This window comes from Echiichthys vipera (genome assembly GCF_963691815.1).
Source record: "Echiichthys vipera genome assembly, chromosome: 7".
Taxonomy (NCBI): Eukaryota; Metazoa; Chordata; class Actinopteri; order Perciformes; family Trachinidae; genus Echiichthys; species Echiichthys vipera.
This window is the reverse complement of record NC_139832.1, coordinates 12,472,671-12,493,685: the sequence shown is the minus strand read 5'-3', so window position 1 is coordinate 12,493,685 and position 21,015 is coordinate 12,472,671. Positions and strand designations below refer to the sequence as shown.

The window sequence follows — 21,015 nt, the reverse complement described above, 5'->3', positions numbered from 1 at the left end:
GGAATATTTATATGCACATTTTTATTTTTTTTTATTGCTGCATCATCACTCCTTTTAGAAAATTCGAGGATTTGTATCACCACTTACAAATGTCCCTGTCATAATTTGTAATTTATTTTTGTTTGGCCCCTGACAAAAACACATATTGAAACAATGGGATTTTGATTCAGCACTATGGGGTTGAAATAAAAATAAACAGAAAGTGTTGGTTCCCCAGTACCTGTCCTGGTAGAGCGGGATACTATATAGAAATATATAGTACATAGAAAAAGGCTGAGTCCTTGCCACAGTGGCCCTGGCTTCAAATCCAACCAATGGCCCTCTGCTGCATGTCATCCACTCTCACCCTCCCTATCCTATCTATCTGTATCTATCATAAGGGCAAAAGAGCCCAAAAAAGTGACTGATGTAACGAAGAAGTCATTCTCCCCCTTAAACCTGTATTATTTATCAACCAACACTTCACCATTAACAAACAGTGTCGGCAGGACAAATCTAATGTCTCTTTATCAGAGATGTGGTTTCTCAAAAGTCAACATCCGTGTTAAAAAGGACAAGGAGAACATTGATTCATACAATCACACTGTACATGGCTCCTACGGTCTTCAGCCTGTATTGAAAAATTGTAATGTCAGTGCTACCCTCTTGTGGTGGCACATGAAGCAGCTATATTATGCATAATCATCAAAATGCATGACAGAAAGCTATAATTGAGATGGGTCTGCACTGAAACAGCTATAACTTGACTTGAACTGAACATACTGCCCCCCAGAAAAAAAAACAAAAAAGTTCTTGACAGACTTAAACAGTGCAACTGAAAAAAAACAAGAAAAAAAAACCCCTGTGTCAGTTCTGGTCAAGGTTCAAGTGGAGTAACTTGGTTACCACGTGTTACCAGGGACTGAAGAATAGAATGATGTCAGTGTTTACAATATACCAGGAAAGTGTTAGAACTTCTCAGAAATGTTTTTCCAAAGTCACATCAGTAATTGAAGCGTATCAAATATCTTGTACTTCCCAAAACCAGATAATAATGAATCTGAAGTCAATTAAAAAGTTAACTATCTGATAATATGATCTCAGCTGAAGCTGATCAGAACATACACATGCACAGTCTACATACCTACTGTGGGTCTGTGTGTGAGTCTGTTCTGTTTGTGTATTAAACCTGCAAGCATCAAAACCATGAGTACAGTTTTACCCAATTGAATCCAATGTGCATACTATTTGGCAGAAGGAAAGGCTTGAATTGTAAGTGTATTGGTGTCTGGTTGCCATCAAACAAGATTTTGGCTTCAGATTCAGAAGAAGTAAAGTATACGAGCAAAAATATTGCAAAAATAATATGAAGACTAGGGAAACAGCTGATCAACCATCTTCTGGTGTTTTAATATATGACATATTAATAATGTATATCAATATGTAGTTTAACAATATTGTCAGTCCCTGACTTCTATTCCAAATGGCTGAGCTCATCTTTGCATGCTTGAACATCTACATTAGGGGGCAGTATATGCTCAGATTACAAAAAACAACAGCAGCACACCCACTGAGATGAGACACCGAGGGGGAGATGTTAGTCTGATTGATACATTAAATAGGCCTGCTCTTTAATTATCACGAAGATTTTCAAATTGTAAATCAAACTAAAAAATTAGCTGAATTAGAATGTATTAATTCACCATTTAGCTTGGAAAAAAAACTCCATTAGAGACGTCTTTCTAAAAGCTTAACCGCTTACATGTTCTTTTCTGGATGCCATTATTTTGGCATGGTTTTTGTTGCTTTAGACAGGATCACAGTTCTGACATCATCTTCCATGATCTTGTGTCAAAGTTGGCTAAGGCACAACACGGACTGGCACACCCACAGCAGGTCTGCTGACACGCTCTGTAGCAGGTGTACTTCACTGCACAAACCCAAAAGCGATTTCAAAATAAGAGCGGACACAGTCGTTCAAATCTTTCGTGCGCATATCTTTACGCGTGCATGGAACTGCATGATTATCGGGTCTATTCTATCCCGCGGGATTGCTCATGTGTATCAGTCGGCCAGCTTTTGAGCCTTTAAACCCAATTTTAATCTGGCTACACCAAAAACCGTGGGGAACTGTGACGCCGCTTCCTTTTTTCGGCGCATAGATAGGCTATGTGGTCGTTTCTCTTTTTTTTCTTCTCCCATCTCTCTCCACTGTACGATAAACGAGGAGGGGCTTGATGTGCCGTGGAGGCAGGCAGGCAGGCAGGCAGGCTGAGCTGACCCGCTTGCGGTGTGTGTCGCCCAGACTACATCCAATCCAACTCGTATGCATTGACGAGTGACAGACATCAGGTAGGATTTCGCCTTCGTTTCTTATGTTCCTGTGGTTTTTTTAAGCCCTGGTGCTGTTGTTCAAGGTGCTGTTCCTCCCTAACGGGCTCACTACAGGGGAGGCGGACAGCTCGATGTTTGGCTCAGCAGAAGCGCTGAAACATTTCATATTAACAGCCTGCAGACAACCTTTTTAAACATGATTTTATTTGATGTATTCCACTTCACCATCTCCTGGCTCTTCTGGATTTAACACCGGTCGATCTGCTTCATCTGGTTGCGTTATTATAACACTGTCAAAATCCATGTCCTCGCCTAATGTGTGACCGACTGCTCTTGAAATTGACAGATAAGAGGTAATAAGATGGATACTTCATTGACCTAGTTGTTTGGCGTTGTTGCGTGTCTATTTGGGCTTTGCCGAATTTTCGTGCCGAGAAGTAGGCTAAATAGGCAACTAATGCTGCCCAGCTCCAGCATCCTCGCTTCTCAGCAGAGAATTATGCTGAAGCCTACAATAACTTGGACTTGACCTGAATGTTATCTGGATTGGCTCAACATCAAAGCTATGTGAGACTGTAGTGCGCATGCATGGGATGTAACCACTGATGCTTTACAGTAGGCTGACAGAAATGTGTCAGAATAGGCAGAGGATACTCTATATTGTCAGTTAGGTCAAGTTTGTTAAGGCTGCTTAAGCTCACTAGCTCAATAATCCTTTATCCCACTGATAAAAAAACATTCTGCTATTTCATGGATCCCTGTAGGAAAATGGCTTTTTTCCCCTGACATTCTGACACCTGGCTTCATGCAGAAGTCAGAGTGCATGCTCATAGCCTACATTTCTTACCAGCAGGGAGGATGTGCCCTCCCTTATCAATGGACATGACTCTTTAACTGCTAGGCTACCCTGCTGCTTCATACAGATGTGTGTGTGTGTGTGTGCTGCACTTGCTTAGAGATATTTGATGAGCTGTGACAAGGTTGTTTCACAGGTACAGGACATTAAATGTTACTCCAACACAGTGGCTGTGGAGTGAGGGGGGCCTCACAGTTCACCCTTACATATCTTTCCACGGTTGGTTTAACATAGAGTACATTAGTTTGCCGAACAAATGCGGTGTTTGGCTTGCTCGCTATGTCAAACCACATTAGCTACACGTCAGCCTCTTTCGATGTTACCATTTACAGAAGAAGCACTATTAAATAAAAAAATCACCCCACCCTTATACAGTATAGAGGAGCAGAGCATTTTCTACAAGAACCATGTTGGATTATTAAGGGTCAGTTCAAGGATACTCATGCCATGAGGGGGGTTTTAAACCGGTATTGAAGAGTGACATGTTTTTCCTGAGTGATGTAACTAGAAGAGTCAAGCTGTGTCAGCAGACAGCTGTGATTCTGGATGGCTTTATACAGTAAGGCACCACTTAGGGTGCTAGGGGCTTGATTCCAACTGGGAGTAGGCATACTAAAAATGTACTCCCTGGTGGTACTGTAAGGCACCAGTTAGTGCAGTATAAAAGCGTCTACCAATCATTCCGTAGAGAATGATATATGGGCTCCTCAGTAGTGGCAGTATTGAGTGTTGCTTAATGAATTTACATAATTTTTGTTAAGTATCAATAAAATGCTAAAGGTCTGCATTCTGGTTTAACATGTTCTGAAGAGTATGCAGTCCATACAATGTCTCAAAGCTAAAGAGGTTGGATTTTAACAGTTGATGGTGTCAAGTATTGCCAGTTTTTGCTTTGGCACTGAAGGCTGCTTCATCTGTGATGGAATAAAGGTTTCAGCAAATTTACTTTAATATAATGAGAGAGTGCTAAAGCCATGCAATGTTTTTTTGTGTTCAGAATTGTTGATAATTGACCTTAATGCTAACATGTTTGGCTTTGTGACTTCAGCACCTTATCAATGATGTAAGATGACGACATACGGGTTTTGGGTATTTTTAGTTATATTTTATTTATTTCTGTAGTGCATGTCAGCATATTTAAAAATGTAAGTGAATGGTCCATGTGTGCATCCCTTATAGTGTCTGTAAAAAAGATTTATTGAATGGCAGATTGTCAAGATGTCCCAATAGAGAATAATCTCCAGATTATATAGTACAGGAAAGGCTTTGAATCGTAAATACCTTTCCCTACTAATGGTATTGAGCTGGATTGTCTATAGGATTAATGTCTTTATGTTTAGACTAGCCATAACAGATTTATTCGTTGTGTGTGCATATAGCATTGTGTATTCAGATACCTATTTTATGGAAATCTCAGCAGTGGAACCCTGCACCTGTTGGTTCACAATATGTGCCCTTTGCCTGCTCATGTTTAATACAGAAGTGGAAACCTTCCCAATGTGATCGTCTGCAATGAGTACTGCACACTTTCCCACAGCACAGTACAAAGATATAATTAGATTACAGCACCACCAATGTCACAAGCTCACATGCAGCATGCATCTGCCAGCGGCAACTGATAAAAGCTTAATGTTTCATCAAACCCAACACTAGATACTATTCACAAGACCCAAAGTCCTAAAAGCTCGTAAGCTTGTGCCAACAGAAATTGGAAAGGTTTAAAATGTTGAACAGAAAAAGTAGCACAATTCATATAGTTATCATCAACATTCTACATTTCTTTATGCCTAAGCGTTTGAAATGTTAGATACTGCAATTTTGCTTTGCAGTGGTAATTAAAACCAAGCACTATTTAAACGGTGCCTTTTTCCCACTCATTGCCAGCTATTGAAGAGGCCATTACCGCAGTGATTCCATATTATGGGGAGCTATTAAGGGTATCTCTGCTACAACAACTTTAGTTCAATCTTTCAACTCTGCGCCTAATTTACTGGGAATCACAATCCTCAAACATGGTCTTTAAATGCACCGTGGGCTCTCATGAAGTGCTTCTAGTCAGCTTTCTTTCAAATTGTGCAACCCCGGGAGAAACATGCAATCTTTAAACTGTTCCATAAATAACTATAACAAGGTCATACATTCCCAAGAACGTATTTTGATCCATTAACTGTTAAGAACCAGCAATTGTTCAAGACAAAGCCTCAACTGTACTTCCATGTTGTCCATTAGAGAATGATTTTCTTCTCAGCTGTTGCAGTTGCTCCGTCATCAAGAATACATTCCTGGTTGGAATTCCCCAGGAAACGTTCAGCTGGGGAGGGCAGAGGGAAGCAAGGGTTTTGAGAGTCATTGGAGAGTGTGATTGTTGAACCATATTTAATGCATGAGTGTGTAGGAGGTGGAAACTAAAACACACTCCATGCTGTAGCTTTGACCCAGCCTTTGTGTTCCGTGTGTACCGGTGAAATAGATCTCTCCTATGTGTTTTCTCACTGCTGTCTCTCTGTGATCGCAGCCTCTTTAGGGCCTGGCTCACGTCCAAATGTGTTTCGAGAACAAGAGGTTGATGTATACGCTGGCTGCCGTCCTCGCTCCTCCACTAGTACATCAATCTGAATTCATAATTTCCCCTATTTTTCCCCTGTAGATGACGTTGGCAGGCAGTCAATATATGAGACCTATAATGCAGATTCTTAAGCCAGTGTTTTTTCATTAGTCATCACTTGACCACATTCCCTGTGTGCTTTCAGATTTGAAGTAAGGTTGATCTCATATCAGATTCAATTGGCATGGTTGATTAATAATTGTTGGACATTGTAAGTATTAGTACATCCACAGGTCACTCAGTTGTGATCCTATAATAGCAGTTCAACAGTTTTACTTTTAACTTGTAGAGCAGTAAATATTATATCTCCATGAGTGTATTTTTTAAGTTATTTGATTAAAGTTAGAAATGAAGAAGGCAGTTACTTGTTTTCTCTTCCCATTTGTGATCAGATCAGCTGATCAATTATGCAGGACATGACATCATTTCTCATGATTGAGCATAATGTGAAAAACAAACAATAAATTAAGTGGTACTATATTGAACACAGTCCTCACAATGTAGGCAGTGGTGGCTGTTACTTACCAAGTATTTACTGTACATGTGGTCTGAACTGAAGCGGCTGTGCTAGTGATGCGTAAGCAGACTCGAGAAGTAGGTCAGTAGATGCCGGTGTGGTGTGCTTCAGTTCAGAGACAGTGTCACAGCCGTTGGCACTTCTCATCAGCAGGTCAAATGAAAAGCCAGTTTGAAGTAACAGATGACAGGTCTGATTTCCGAGTCATGCACACAGTACATGGTCCCAAATTGGTTTAGTCGCATAAAAGAGAAGAGGTGTGATCTGAGGTTTCCCTGAGCAGTTGCTGTCAGCTTAAGTAAAAAGCTGTCTACTTACCTTTGGCTGCTTTTATATATGAATTTTAATAAATGTGTAATTTTTTTTTTCAATCGTGGTTAATTTAATATTCTTTTGTCTAATCCACATGCTTAAACACCCAACTTTCTTCAGTTTTTTCTCACCTTCTCTAACTTAACAAAGTCAAAGGGTAAAATGGGAGAAAGGTTTGGCCATTCAAGGAACATGTTCCTATATCCTCTTTACGTGTGTGTGTGTGTGTGTGTGTGTGTGTGTGTGTGTGTGTGTGTGTGTGTGTGTGTGTGTGTGTGTGTGTGTGTGTGTGTGTGTGTGTGTGTGTGTGTGTGTGTGTGTGTGTGTGTGTGTGTGTGTGTGTGTGTGTGTGTGTGTGTGTGTGTGTGTGTGTGTGTGTGTGTGTGTGTGTGTGTGTGTGTGTGTGTGTGTGTGTGTGTGTGTGTGTGTGTGTGTGTGTGTGTGTGTGTGTGTGCATGTATATTTTAGTAATTTGCTGGTGCAAATTGCTTAAATTACTTTATTAGTATTTAGTTGGACTCATGAAGTGTCAGAGAATAAGTGGGAAATGAACACTACTTCATGTTGTTATGTCTGTTTTGGTGTTACAAAGGAACACTGGAACAATCATGACCTACTCTGCCTCAGGAAAACTGATTATTAGGGTTTAAGATCATGTGAAACCTATGCTAAAGATCATGTGATATACAGCCTCCCTTGAAAAGGGGAGTGACTCAACTAATGCTGTTTTGCCTCTGACATTTTTCTCGTCGTAACTAGCTTGAGTGAATACAATTAAGAATCCATTTAGCTTTGCATTTGAGTATGCAGGGAACGGGTGTACTGTACATTATTGTGTTGGAGTCAATATTCTGCCTTCTGTTCTTACAGTGCAAAATGCTGCTTTGGTTTTTAATGGTCACAGTTATTCACCGAACACAGTGTATCTCCTGGTAGTCTTTGTTCAGTTATAATGGCTGCTTGTGTCACCTTGTAACCAGCCCAGCTTCTTTTTTCTTTATTGTAGATACTAGAGCGCAGAGCATCTAACTGTAGTGTATTTGAAGGTTCACTTAAAAGAGGATCCAGGATGAAGTGTTCTTGTGCATTGGCAGTGTGTCTTGGCTGAGTTATGATTCAAATCAAAGAAATGTAATCACTCCTCTACACCATACAGTATTTGTTAAGGGTTTTGTATGTTATGTTATTATCTGGCTCTGCTTTTTTCTTTGTGTGTGTTTAAAAAAACAAAACAATTTGTGGCTGACATCACAAAGAAAGTATGCTAGAGGCGCACTCTCAAAGGCACTGATGGTTCTGCATCAGCATTCTGGGAGTGTTTTTCAGTGCCAGGGGGTCTCCTAGGAACGCCACAGGAGCTAGAGGTCAATGACAGTGAGGCAGAGATCGAGGCACTTGCCATCGATCTGCATCAATGATGCATCGCAGCCAGATACAGGTAAGTGGTAGGGGTCCTGCGCCACAGGACAATTAAGACACTAATCACTCCATGAGGGTATGTTTTTTACACCTATGACACAATCGTTTCACTTATTGATAAATATCAAAGAGCAGTGTGTGAGGTATTTCCAGTCTGTAAATTGCCTGTGATGGGAGATGAGTTGCACAATTTTTGTACTGAGCGAACATACGTTAGCTCCACTGAGACAGAGCCGAGATGGAATAACAGACAGAAACATTTAAAAAAAAAAACACACATATTGCCGTTGAATGGCACTGTTCTTGTTTTAGGAAGAATTGACAAGGCAGTAGCTTCACTTCAAGGTTAATTGAGGTCCATCAGGTCCTTTGTGTGTACAGCAGCTGTCAGGCTGTTTTTGTGACTGCGGGGTGGGAGGGTCTCCTGTCTGAAGAGCGGCGCTGAAATTACTGCTATCCTTTGCTCTGATCCTCGGGCTGTGAGGGTTGCTGACCGAGCGAGAACTCTCTCTCTCTCTCTCTCTCTCTCTCTCTCTCTCTCTCTCTCTTTCTCTCTCTCTCTCTCTCTCTCTCTCTCTCTCTCTTTCTCTTTCTCTTTCTCTTTCTCTCTCTGCTCAAGGCTATGTAGTGTCAGCACCTTGAGTCTCAAAGAATAACTGTGGACTGCTCTGACACACTCATGTCGGAATGATTTCACATTGGCCTGGCGTAAGTGCATTTAGCAGCTGGATGCTGTACTGTTTAAGTGATTGTGTTACTTTAGCCTTGTATATTCAGCTCATCAGCAGTGCAGTGACCTTGTGTTAAGGGCAGAGGGACTCTCTGGTTACCCTCAGTGGAAGGCAATAGCTAGGATTACATCCATTGCTCTGATTTTGGAGATGGAATGATAAAGTTGACTCAGGAGACCATGGCATGATTACTATTGGTGCTCACATCATAAAGGTTTTTCTTCCTGTGACCATTTTGAACTTGGACCACATTTTGAATGGAAAAACTTAACCTGGAAGAGCCATACAGCCCCTATGAACCCTATTGTATCACACAAAGGTGTAGGCCTCTCGGCTACCAAAGAACCCCTAGTTAACCAGTAGTCATTGAAGCTCTTTGACTAATTAATCAGTTGATTCAAGAGCAAAGTCAAATCGTCTCAAGTGTTATTGTCCTTCCTCAGATTATTGCAGTGATGCAGATGGATCGCTCATAATCTAGTGCTTATTAAGAATAAAACCTTTGTCATTTTCCTGCAATGACTAATGATTATTCACTCATTCTCCTTAAAGCTGCACTGCATGAAACTGCATGAATACGTTTTATATTAATAAACAAGTGGTTTCTAGCAGCAGACAATTATTCACAATGACAAAGCGCTAACAAAAAACCCACCGCACACTCCCTGTCCTGCAAACAGACTTAGCAACAAGCTGTTGAACCTACGTAGCTAAGCATTAAGTCACTAAAGAGAGACATTTAATCACAATATAGAGGAGCTGGTGGAGACCAAAACAACGATTTTACTCACTTTTGCCAGGTGACCAGAAACACGCAACACACAGATATTAATGCTAATGTAGCTTCGTGTCTCCTAATATGTAAATAGTAAATAAACAATTGTTTAACATGTAAGCCTTAAAGCCCCTGAACACCCACACAGGTGTATTCAGTAACTCTGGCTGATTAGACGTCTGCTTGGGTTGAAGGTGGGCGGGGCTTTGATGAGAATATGATGGGAATTTATGAGGTCATAAATGTCCGTCTACCACTAAGAATGATAAAGGTGTACTTTGTTCCGCCTTAACAGGTGAAACAAAACTAACTCGCGAAGATGTCACTCCCGGAATGTCACTTATGGCTTGACTGCTGACCCAAGATAGCCAAAACTTAAAATATAATTTTTTTTTAAATAACGCGGCTTTAAAAAGACTGCAAAAACCTAATTAACAAAACAAATGTATTGCCAAATGCCAAAACCAAATGTCAGGTCAGATTTGTTATTTTGTTCACTTGTGGTGGTTTCATTAAAACAATTTCTAGTAAGGCAACGGAAAAAGATTGTTTTCGGTATCAATACCATACTTCGATATACCATGAGCACTAGTGTCAAAATGTTTCAAAGGATACTAGTGACCAATTACTACTAGTTCAGGCTGCAGTTCTACTAAGATGAAGCCCAAACGACTGGGAACATTTGGGATCAGACAGATATTTTGAAAGGCTTCCATAACAAGCTAGCTCCTGAGTACAGTTTCTAAGATCTGTTCATTTTATAACTGTTACATTCATCTGGCCTCATGAGTGTCTTGACTCGACCTTAGTTGTTATGCTGATCCTCTGGATCGAGTGCGACACAAATTCTAAATAGTCCCTGTGGGAATAAGATCACCTGGCCTGACGGTACAAAATCATTAGCAACAGAGGAAATTTGAATTCAAGTCAGGCATTAATTATACAAAATCCTGATGTTTCATACTGTAACCTTGTTTATCGGTACGCTGTTGTTCTTCGAGCTGAGCAAGAGCTGAATATAAATGTTGACTTTCTGCAGCACATGCATTGTCTGGCAAATTAGAACCGATGAGCTGACGTGAGTGTGTGTTTAATATCCTGTCACTGTGTCAGCATCAGCCACTGAAGTGCCGGAGATATCAACATCCTCTTAAAGCAGATTCTAATATAATCTCTCATCTTTATATCCATTTATCTTGGCCTGTTATGGATATTGCATGACATCTAAAGCTGGGCTTGTTTCTCAGGAACGCCTCCTAGACCTTGTGCGATTTTATGCATAATTTTACCTAAAAGTAACAAGCACAGAATTTACAGGATGAAAAAAAAGGGAAAAGCTAGCATTCATTCCTTTCTTGTAAAGTATAGTGCAGGAGTCATGACATCATCTGACCTCTACACTGGTGGAAAAAAGAGACGCATACCGTGTGTACATTATTAGATTTTTTTCCCCTTCCATTATACTCTCTAATTTATTCCCTATGGCTGTATGTTGTGACACCAGTTCAGCCTTCTTGTGAACATGTGCAGTATGATAAAACAGGAGAATTTTGTAGAATAATCATGTTATTTATAGAATCATTGTTGGTTGTAATCCACAGCCATGAATCCGCCATGAATCAGTGAGCCGTCAAAGCAGTGGTCACATAAAAGCAAGAATAAAATTTATACACCAAAAAGAAACCAAAAAGCGAGGCAAGCTCTCACCTTTGACATATCTTTGAGACTATTATGTATTTGAGAGGTGAGTATAGGATTCATCCTGTTAATTAAATGTTAAGTTCCCAGAAGAGAAAAACATGGCACAATGTCGATTGTCGTGAATGTAGCATTTTCATGCATGTGTGACCAGTGGTCATTGTTCCAATGATGCCCTGCTTATTCAATACAGCACAACATAAATGGACGGGTTTTGAGACATCTTCAAAATGCCCTAAATAGGGCAGCCAGTTGTGCTTGCATGTTGCCACAGACGGCTTCCCCAGCACTCTAGCTGCAATAATGACTCCTTTTTAATTTTGTGAAAGCATAATATCTGGAATGCTAATAACTGCATGCAGTATTAATTGGATAAAACAGTGGCTACGTGAACAGAGTAATGCCTTAGTAGCTGTGATTTCAAACCCTTAATTTGCTTTGCCGTATGGACAGACCACAGTTCTGTAGCAAAAGAAATATGCTACCAATATAGTTGATGTTAAATCATTAAAGGAATATTCTGTTCTGTATTTTAAATACTGAAAAACAGTGGTCTGGGATTGCCTTCACACAACTCTCACAGACTCTTTTCCAGTACATGATAATCCAATGTGCTCACATGCGCTAACATGCACGTGTGGCCAGACCGAATATAAAAACACTACATCACACACAAGAGTGTGATTCTCTGCTCAGAACGACCACCTCTACTGCGTGTTTGTAAGGTTAATCATGACATTTATATATATATATAAGCACAAGTTAAATTTGGCACCGAATATAATGTGGGCATCTTAAGGCACCTTGAATCACTCTCTTTTGAAATTGACTGCTTTCTTCACTGGTGAAAATGAAATATTAAAACATTTGTCATATTTCTGTCAATGCACGTGGCATAGGTGAAGTAAATGCTGTTGATTTGGATTACTGAAGACTGTGCAGTCACTTAGTACCTAATTACATGGCATTTGAGGATGACTCGCAGCACATGGATCACAGCATTTTCTCTCTCCCTCTGTCATACGTGCAAACACACAGTGTACATCCAAAATCTCTTTCTGTCTTCTGTTCATTCTGTGAAAGCAATGTAAGGAATATATAACAGCATTACAAATGTTTTATATGTTTTAGTACGAGAAATGCCGCATCAATCTGCAGCTAAAACTCCCATATTGTCTGCCCCTTCATACATGTACTGTGCAACATTCATGACAAACCTGAATCACTGAATTAGAATGATCTTGTCTGAGCTAATGAATACTCACCATTTTCATTAGTAAAAGGCTCTAGTTCAATAAGCAGTATTCATTTTAATGAAGGAGATATCAAAACATTTTCTAGATGGGAACAAATTTCTAGGTGTGCAAGCAGTGTGCTCATCCAAATATTTCTAAAAGAATATGTAATGCAAAAAAGTCACTCAGACATGCATTTTTTTCTCTGCCCAAGTGAAGAAGCTGTGTATAAGTTTAAAATGATACGGTGTTAATTTCTTGCCACTATTACCATCTGTTCAGTCCAGTTCATGGCAGCTGTTTGCTTCTCTCTCTGCATAGTCTTCAGTTTCCTCCGACAGGAGATTGATGGACCTGCAGCCAAGAGAGGGAAGCTGCCCACCCGCAGTGGACATGCCACCCATGCGAGGTTATACCCATGAGATGACACCCTCTTACTCCATTCTGGCTGGAATGGAGTCATATAACATAGCCAGGTGTTTGTGCGCCAGCCTGAGGTCAAAGGCCATTCTAGTGCTAATGCTCACAACTGTGGATCCTCCATTTTCAAAACAGTATGAAGTGGTTAATGTGCAGCTTGGTGCCTCTGGTAATTCTTAATTTCATCTGATTTGTTTCTGCTTTCTCATCCATTATCCATGCTTTCCGCCCTTTTCACAATACAAAATCAAATGAACTCCTGCCACATGTGGGATTATGCTGTTATTTAATGACTGTCAGGATCTTTGGCATTTATTTGTGATTTACAGTCTACGTGGAGGTCTCGTGCTGGGAAACATGCTCTATATTTACAGTTTGATTTGATTTCTGAGTGCCTGGGAAAGAGCTGTCATAAATTACAGGAATCTCACGGAGTGAGCTACTGTGTAGCTTTATAAATTCCCCACTGGGAGGTGGGACAAAGAGACAGCAGAGGAGGCTGTGCTCCGAAAGGGCGATCTGTATGCAACTTCAGTGGGAGACAGCATCCTCGACACATGGCACAAGCTCAGAGGCATTGCTTAGAATGTGGCTGGCTTGTCATGTAAGGCGGCTCACTCTGCACTCTGTTAGCTTCAGCCTGCAAGCCCTCCTCATTCAGCCTCTCTTTGTGTAGATAAGGATTGCTAAGGGCATTTTAGGAGGAACTGCTTAGTGTTGCTTGTGCAGAGTCCTGGATTTATTTATTTCCAGCAGTCTTTTAGTGAGTGAAACTATCTGTAAAAAAAAACCTAAAGCACTAATGATGTGCTGCCAATATCTTCTGTGCATATACCAGGCCTGCACATCCTGTATATCTCAATGAGATGAATCTGTCTGCCTCCCTTTGGTGCACAACAGTGGGACTAATTGAATTACACTTCCCCCTCCTTAGCTTCTCAGTCCCATGGGAGTGCACAACTAATCACTTGGAATCTCTGTTTTTCAGAAATGGAGAAGGGTGAGTACTGTACACAAATGGTTCTTATATGAGCAGACAATTGTATAGCCAACGCTGTGTACTTTTCCATAACATCTCCTTAGCTACTGTAGGATTAGATGTCGTCACTCCAGGAGGTTCCAAACCTTTTGACCTCTAAAGGCTGCCGTCCCCCCACAGCTGGTGCCCAGATGTATCCTACAAAATTGCATTGATTGCTAATGAAAGAGAGTTCAATTTAGCAAGTTGGCTGATGGCTTTTCCCTAGAGCACACTATTTCAATTTGATGAACTATAAGAATATATTTTATGTGACCTCACTCCACACATTTAATAGACTTGATTATGTTTGTGCAGTTTGGTAAAAGTGTTCTGTTTGGATTGGTCTGTATTTTATTTTACATTTTGAGGAAATATTATACACTATATAGATTTTTGATTATTAGTTTACATTTAGTCTTTTAAACAACCGGCTGCGAGTGACACTGTTATAATTTATCTTAAGCCATTTGACTCCTCCACTCCAACATATGCATACAATAGTGTGTCTTTTATACTATTGCAATATCGCCTTGCCTACAGTATCAGAATATATCGCAATATATGGCAATATATTGAACTGTAACCCTGGTGTTATGATACCTAACATATCACAAGATTATTAACAATACACAGCCCTACTTTACTGTATACTATAACTGAAATATTTCAGATTACATGCAATTCCCTGCCTTACAGTGTAAAAGAGAGGTGTGCCTAAAGCAACATTAGAAGTCCTAAGTTCACAGTTTGCATATAATTGTGATGAATGATGTTAACAGTGAACCCAGTTTACTTTACCATACTAGCTCATGTAAAGCATTATTGCCAACAAACACAGTGTTATTTATAGCCAGTATAATTAAATCCATGTATCTTATATAGAGAGGGAAAATAATACAACATGAAGTGGAAATTATAGCACTGAAATTATAATTGATCTTTGTGTCATGTATGTTTAGTGATCATCACTGGAGGTCATACTTTAGCCGCCTTTTTCTGTTTACAGTTAATTGATATTCTACATGTTTCTCATTTAGTCATGATATGCAGGTAATTCAAATCAGTCATGAGCTTAAAATATTCTACTCTAATATTTCATACAACATGACTTATGTAAATGTTAAACCAATGCAGCAGCAAGGAAAATATTCTCTACATTAGAGAGGAGATGGTTCCCCTTTCTTTGCCCTCTGTCAAACATTGGTGAAGCTGTGGTGAAACATAGGACATCGGGTGTCCCTATCATCTGCTGTTATGAATCCATGCGTCTGACTGTCTGTGGCACGTTTGCTGTCGCCCTTTCGTAAATCAGATTTACTGCTACATCTGTAGTGCCCATGCTAATGAAGTAACACCCATTGGAGAGACACAGCATTGATTTCATTTCCTGCCTCTCTGGCTGCTCCCTTGGTAGCTAGATGGAGATTACATGGCGATGTCATATAAAAGAAGAGATTAAAGAATCTGTATCCAACTGGTGTGTCACAGCTGTGTGCTCAGCCTCACAATTAGATGGAGAAGTTTAAGAGAGAGCAGCAGAGATGGTGCTCAGTACCATGGGTTTCCTCTCTTTTCCTACAGATCTTTGGAGCGTAACTTTTTGTCTTGTTAACCCGAGCTGGATATGGAGGTTGGCAGGTTCTTTTCTCTCCCACACATCTCTGCCAATGAATCGGATGATACTACTCCCTGTCAGACATCTGCAGAGAGGCAACCATGAAATGGATGAGTTGTCCAGTTATTATAGAACAGAGGAGGGTACATTTCATTGCCTGCCTGCATGCTTGTCTGCCTGCCTTCATACCCATGTGCTCACCCAGTGCTTGCAGTCCGTCTGCCTGTCTTTCCTATAAGTGGTGGAATGACAAAAAAGGCTAGATTTGATAAATGAGTGATTTGCGCTACTTCACACTAATTTAATAATAGGCTACTGTAAACGTTACTGTTACAAAAGCATTGAGTTGCCTTTCATTAGACTTACAGTAATTTTTCAATTTCTTGATAAAAAGGAAATTAGCCGCAAACAATTTTGATAATCAGCTTTTTATTTAAGTAATTTGAAGAAAAAACATTATCGATCGCCAGCTTCCTAAATGTGAGGATTTGTTGTTTTCCTCTGTTCTACAACCCTGTAAATTAAGTATATTTTGATTTTAGGCTGTTGGTTGGACAAAAGAGGCATTTTGAAGATGCTGTTATCTAGAAAAGAGTTGTGGGTATGAATTTACTAATTCAAAAAATAGTCCACATTTTAATCAATAAAATAATCACTGGTTGTGGCCTTATACAGTCAAACAGCACATTTGTGTTGAAAGTCCCCTTTTAATCTCTCTGGTGCCTCATGCAGGCATGTGCACGATAGTGTCATAGATCACATTTTGACCATCAATACATTATATTGTCTGCACTGGTCACATGTAATACTTCCATGCACAATCTCATAAATATGTTTTTTCCTTTTTCTACTTCACTTTGTGTTTCCCCTCAAGGCACTGTAATGTTAAAGTGTTGACAACCAAATGCCCTGGATATAAATTTTGACACACATAATTTGATATGCTTCTGTGGCATACTGCACGCAGGACATTTGAAGTATCAACACCACAGTTCTGACTCATTCATCCAATCAAGTTTGGAGCGGATGTACTGAAATGCCTGAATAGTATTTCTATGTTGAGGCACTGAAAACAATTGGGCCATTTGCGAACGATGCATCTCATGCTTCTGCCACATTACTGGGGTTAAACATTGTAAATGGTTTAGGGTGTTTTTGTGAGAGAGTCCATTATTTCTGTCTTGAAATCATGTGCTGGTCATATTTGGGGAATCACACTGTGTTTACTTATGTACTCTTAACCTTTAGCCCACTAAACTGTTTTAGAGTCTGTCTCTTAATTACTACTACTACCACTATACAGCAGGAATGTCCTTTTAGCAAAGCTGTCACCAAAAAAAAACAGGTAACCTGAATAGCCTATAATCCTAAACCACACATTTGAACTAATGCTGTTCCATACATTCACAGTGCCTCTGCTGAACAGCTGAATCCTCAGATTTGTTGTCTTAATGCTACTGTAAGGCAATAGCATTTTACAAATTCAGATAACAGCCATACCGTTATTGTGACTTATAATGGTGGAGAATCTGAAATGCTTACTTCTCATTTGGTCTGTTTGACACACCATGCTAATGTCCTCTATTTTGTGTCAGTGAAGAGAACAGCAATAGCCTAATTGAGGGAATGCAATAGATCAAAGTGACAGTGCACTATACAGACTTCCCCCAGCTGAAATACAAGGAATGGTCTTTGTATTTATGAATTTTGAATTCTTTACAGATCAAATGTGAAATTTCACATAAGATTGTCAACCTTATTGTCCACTGTTCCTTTTTTGTTCCTGCCTCCTGAGCACATTTTCTACCCTTTAATGAATATAAAAGTTTTGAAATAATATTTTGTACAAAGGAGCCAATTAAATTAACACTAAAGCCTAGTTCATTCTATCAATTGCTAACTTTATTGATCCCCGAGGGGTAAAAACTTTGATTCTTGAAATGATAGCTTGATAATGCCCACATGTTCTTCAGAATAGATCAAGAGACAAGCAGTTCTTAGGCTTTTTAATGAGGACATTAACCGAAATGAGGATAAATAATATAGGAGAAGCTGATATTCAACTCGGATAGATACTTACTTCTTTGATGTCCTGGGTATGTAGACTTTTAAAAATTACTTTTGATGTCCTGATTCTGTTTTCACGTTCACCTTTTACCGTCTTTACTTAAAACTAAAACCCACACAGTGTCTCTGTGGCAGATGATTGCATGTTCTGATCTGTTCTATCACTACTTTCCTCAATTAGCCAACGATAAATTGCCAAAAGCTGTCAATGAAAATAACATTTATGCCTACTGTAATGAGCTGTTAATGTAGGTGTTGTGTTTAGTGTAGATAATGAAATGTTATTATACTTACTCAAAAAGCAGAAATAATAAGAATTCAAGTCATTGGCTGGCTGAGTGCCCCCACTTAACTAATTAGAAGTCAGCATCAATGAGTTGTGTGCTATGGTGGCAGAATTCATCAAGGCAATTAGTGAGTCTCAGAAAGCATGACACTCCACGGCAAACTGCTGAGCTATACAGTAGCTGGGTCACTCCAAACTGGCAGCAATCAGCAATACACTGCCCCGAGAATGACCTCTGGTTTACAGACAATCAGCCACATGAAAATGTTAAATTCACCATTATGCTGGGACATCGTGTTGCTATGCTGTAATAAATGATAATATGAAGTGCAGAGAGTCTGTTTTGCAGCATGTTTGGTGGGAAAATCTTTTCAGCTGAGTGAGCAATTAACTATCCGTAGCCAGAAATCAGGAGCAGGTGATGAGAGTATGCTATGAAAGAGACTTTTGTAGTTATCAACATCAAAGTCACATTCAGTTATCTCAAGTATCTTGACCTTTTTAAAGAGCTGTTCAAATCACATCGAACATCTGAGAACTGATATTTTCTTTGAAGCAATATTAAAGAAACTTTATTTTATCAAAAACAGTAGTGGATTTTATGCTGCATTGTCCCAAACTTTGTAACATGTCGACAGCCATTGTAGCGATTCTATGAGGCTTTCTGGCACAGTGGAGCTTTGAGTTAGGGCTGAGCAATATGAAAATCAAATAGCGCTATAGTTTTGACTAAATACCTCGATAGAGATATTGTGACAATAGTGAAGGTTTGACTCGTGGTGTTTCACAAAATATTTATGTTTAATAAATAATCATCAGAAATGTGGATATAATGAGTAAGGGGGTAAAGGCAAGTGATAGAACAGCAAGAAGAGTCTGGGAAGTTCATAATATTATAACACTTTGCTATAATGCTATAACACTGATATCATAAGATATCCAAAATCTAAGATATCTAGTCTCATTTCAGGTTTCAGCAATGTAATATCAATTTATTGCCCAGGCCTACTTTGAGCTAAATGTCTCCATGTTCACAATTTTTTAACAGTTATTGGCCAACACTAAGACGGTGACCTTGGTACTATCACTAAACACAAAGTACAGCTGAGGCTTGTGGGAATTCCTTTAGTTTTGCAGGTATTTGATCATTAACCAGATTACAATGTTGACCAATGATGGTGCTAGATGAAAAGGCAGAGGATTCATCTGTCTGTACAAGGTTTAATTATCCCATTCAGTAGTTGTAGAAATATTTCAGTCTGGATCAAAGTGGTGGCCCAACCAACATACTATGCTGTCCCCAGAGCCATGCTCCTAGCATGTCTAAAAATAGACTAGAATATATTCTTTCACAGTACACTCTCTGTATTGTAAATGTCATCTGTCAAATTGTAGAATACAGTATTTTCTTTATATACTACGTTTTCTCTATAGCATGTAAAGAGCTTGACAGTCACATTGGTTCAAAATTGGTTCTCAGACAGAACGATGAGTGATAAGATTGTCTCTCCTACGCTTCCATTTCTTCAGGCAGAGAAAGCTAACTGACGTGTGCAGAATGACATGACTCTTCAAGTGATTTTACGAAGCTGCAGTGTTAGAAATGAGCCTGTTCTCCTGTGGACAGGACATGATAAAGGAAACTGAGATTACCATGACAATTGTGGCAGGAGTGTGTGTTATTTTTGTGCCATTACAGTAAGATATATCTCCTCTATCACCTCTATAACAGAGAGGTTAGAGCTTAGAGTTGCAAGTCAATTATGTATTCAATATAGATGCAAATTTGATAATGAAGGAAACACTGTGCTATAAGTGGATACAGGGATACAAAGTGAAATTTGGCTGGAAATAATGGTTCTATGTTACTCACTGTCGACTCTGCTGTCTACTGTGCACCAGGGATCTTTTTTTATTCCCTCAGGGTATGTGTCCTTTAGTGATCACTGAGTGGACTTCTGGTAAATAAAAATAGAAAAAAAGCTTTCTTGAACACAAACACGCACACACACACACACACACACACACACACACACACACACACTCACACACTCACACACTCACTCACTCACTCACTCACTCACTCACTCACTCACTCACTCACTCACTCACTCACTCACTCACTCACTCACTCACTCACTCACTCACTCACTCACTCACTCACTCACACACACACACACCCTAAATGGATCGTGTCTTTGTGCCACTTTGAGAGATCCTGCTCCCCTTTTTGGAAAATGAAGGATGAGAAATATGTAGATTTTTTTTTTCCGAATGGGAGTCACTCAGTAACACACTCTCGTTTTGCTTGTGTCTTTATATAGCCCATACCAATGCTATCTGAAATGTTGCATGCATTTTTTTTAATCAGCCTAGTGTTGGCCGTAAAAATGTATGTTCTTCAAGGACGGGATAATCTCACAGTTTCTGTTCATTTGAGAGCATAACTGTTGTAACAGTTGCCCTGTCCTTCACCAAATGCTCTCTATTTGACAGTCAGGGTGACTTAATTACACTCAGATTTCAGGGAGGAAGATAACTGCCTTTGAAAAGCATATTTCTGACACATAGGCCATCTAAATACCATGCACAGGTTTTCAGAGAGCTGTTGATGCTGTTTATGATGATGATGATGATATTTTAAACAAATAAGGTTCAGTCATTGGTACTATGGTTAGTTAGTTAGTTAGTTAGTTAGTACTGGTTGTGAAAAATCTCCATGCCCTAAAATGTGAGCTAGAATAAAGTTATGCATAAATGTAGTGACTGTAGATGACTTCCAACACTGCTGTTTAAATCTACCCTCACTTTTGCAAAGTTCTAATGCACAATAACTCCAAAAAAGGACTATTAATGCATTAAGCCTGCTTGTTTCTGTCCTGTCTTCGTATAGTATATCCATGTTTTTTTGCTGAAACATTGCGATTAAATATTTACACTTTTAATTCAGTTTTCTCGGGACGACTGCGTGATTATTAAATGACTACAGGCTCCTTGGACATTAATTATACAAATGCAGTAATAAACTTAGGACTAAACTAAGGATTTTCCCCTTAGGTAGTTAGTTTTTGAGCTTAAGATGAATTTTTCAGAGTCAGTTGTTCTTTATAAAACGTATGAACAAGCCATTTATCCAGTTGTGTCG

General features: G+C 39.4%; 1 protein-coding gene across 1 annotated transcript in view; it reads left to right on the top strand.

The window, feature by feature from the left end:
• Positions 1 to 2,224: 2,224 nt before the first annotated feature.
• Positions 2,225 to 21,015, top strand: part of tln2b (talin 2b) — a gene marked incomplete at its 3' end in the record, with an annotated part of 77,197 nt that continues 58,406 nt past the window's right edge. Inside the window, exon 1 of the mRNA XM_083916184.1 lies at positions 2,225 to 2,331. The remainder of the gene's footprint in view (positions 2,332 to 21,015) is intronic.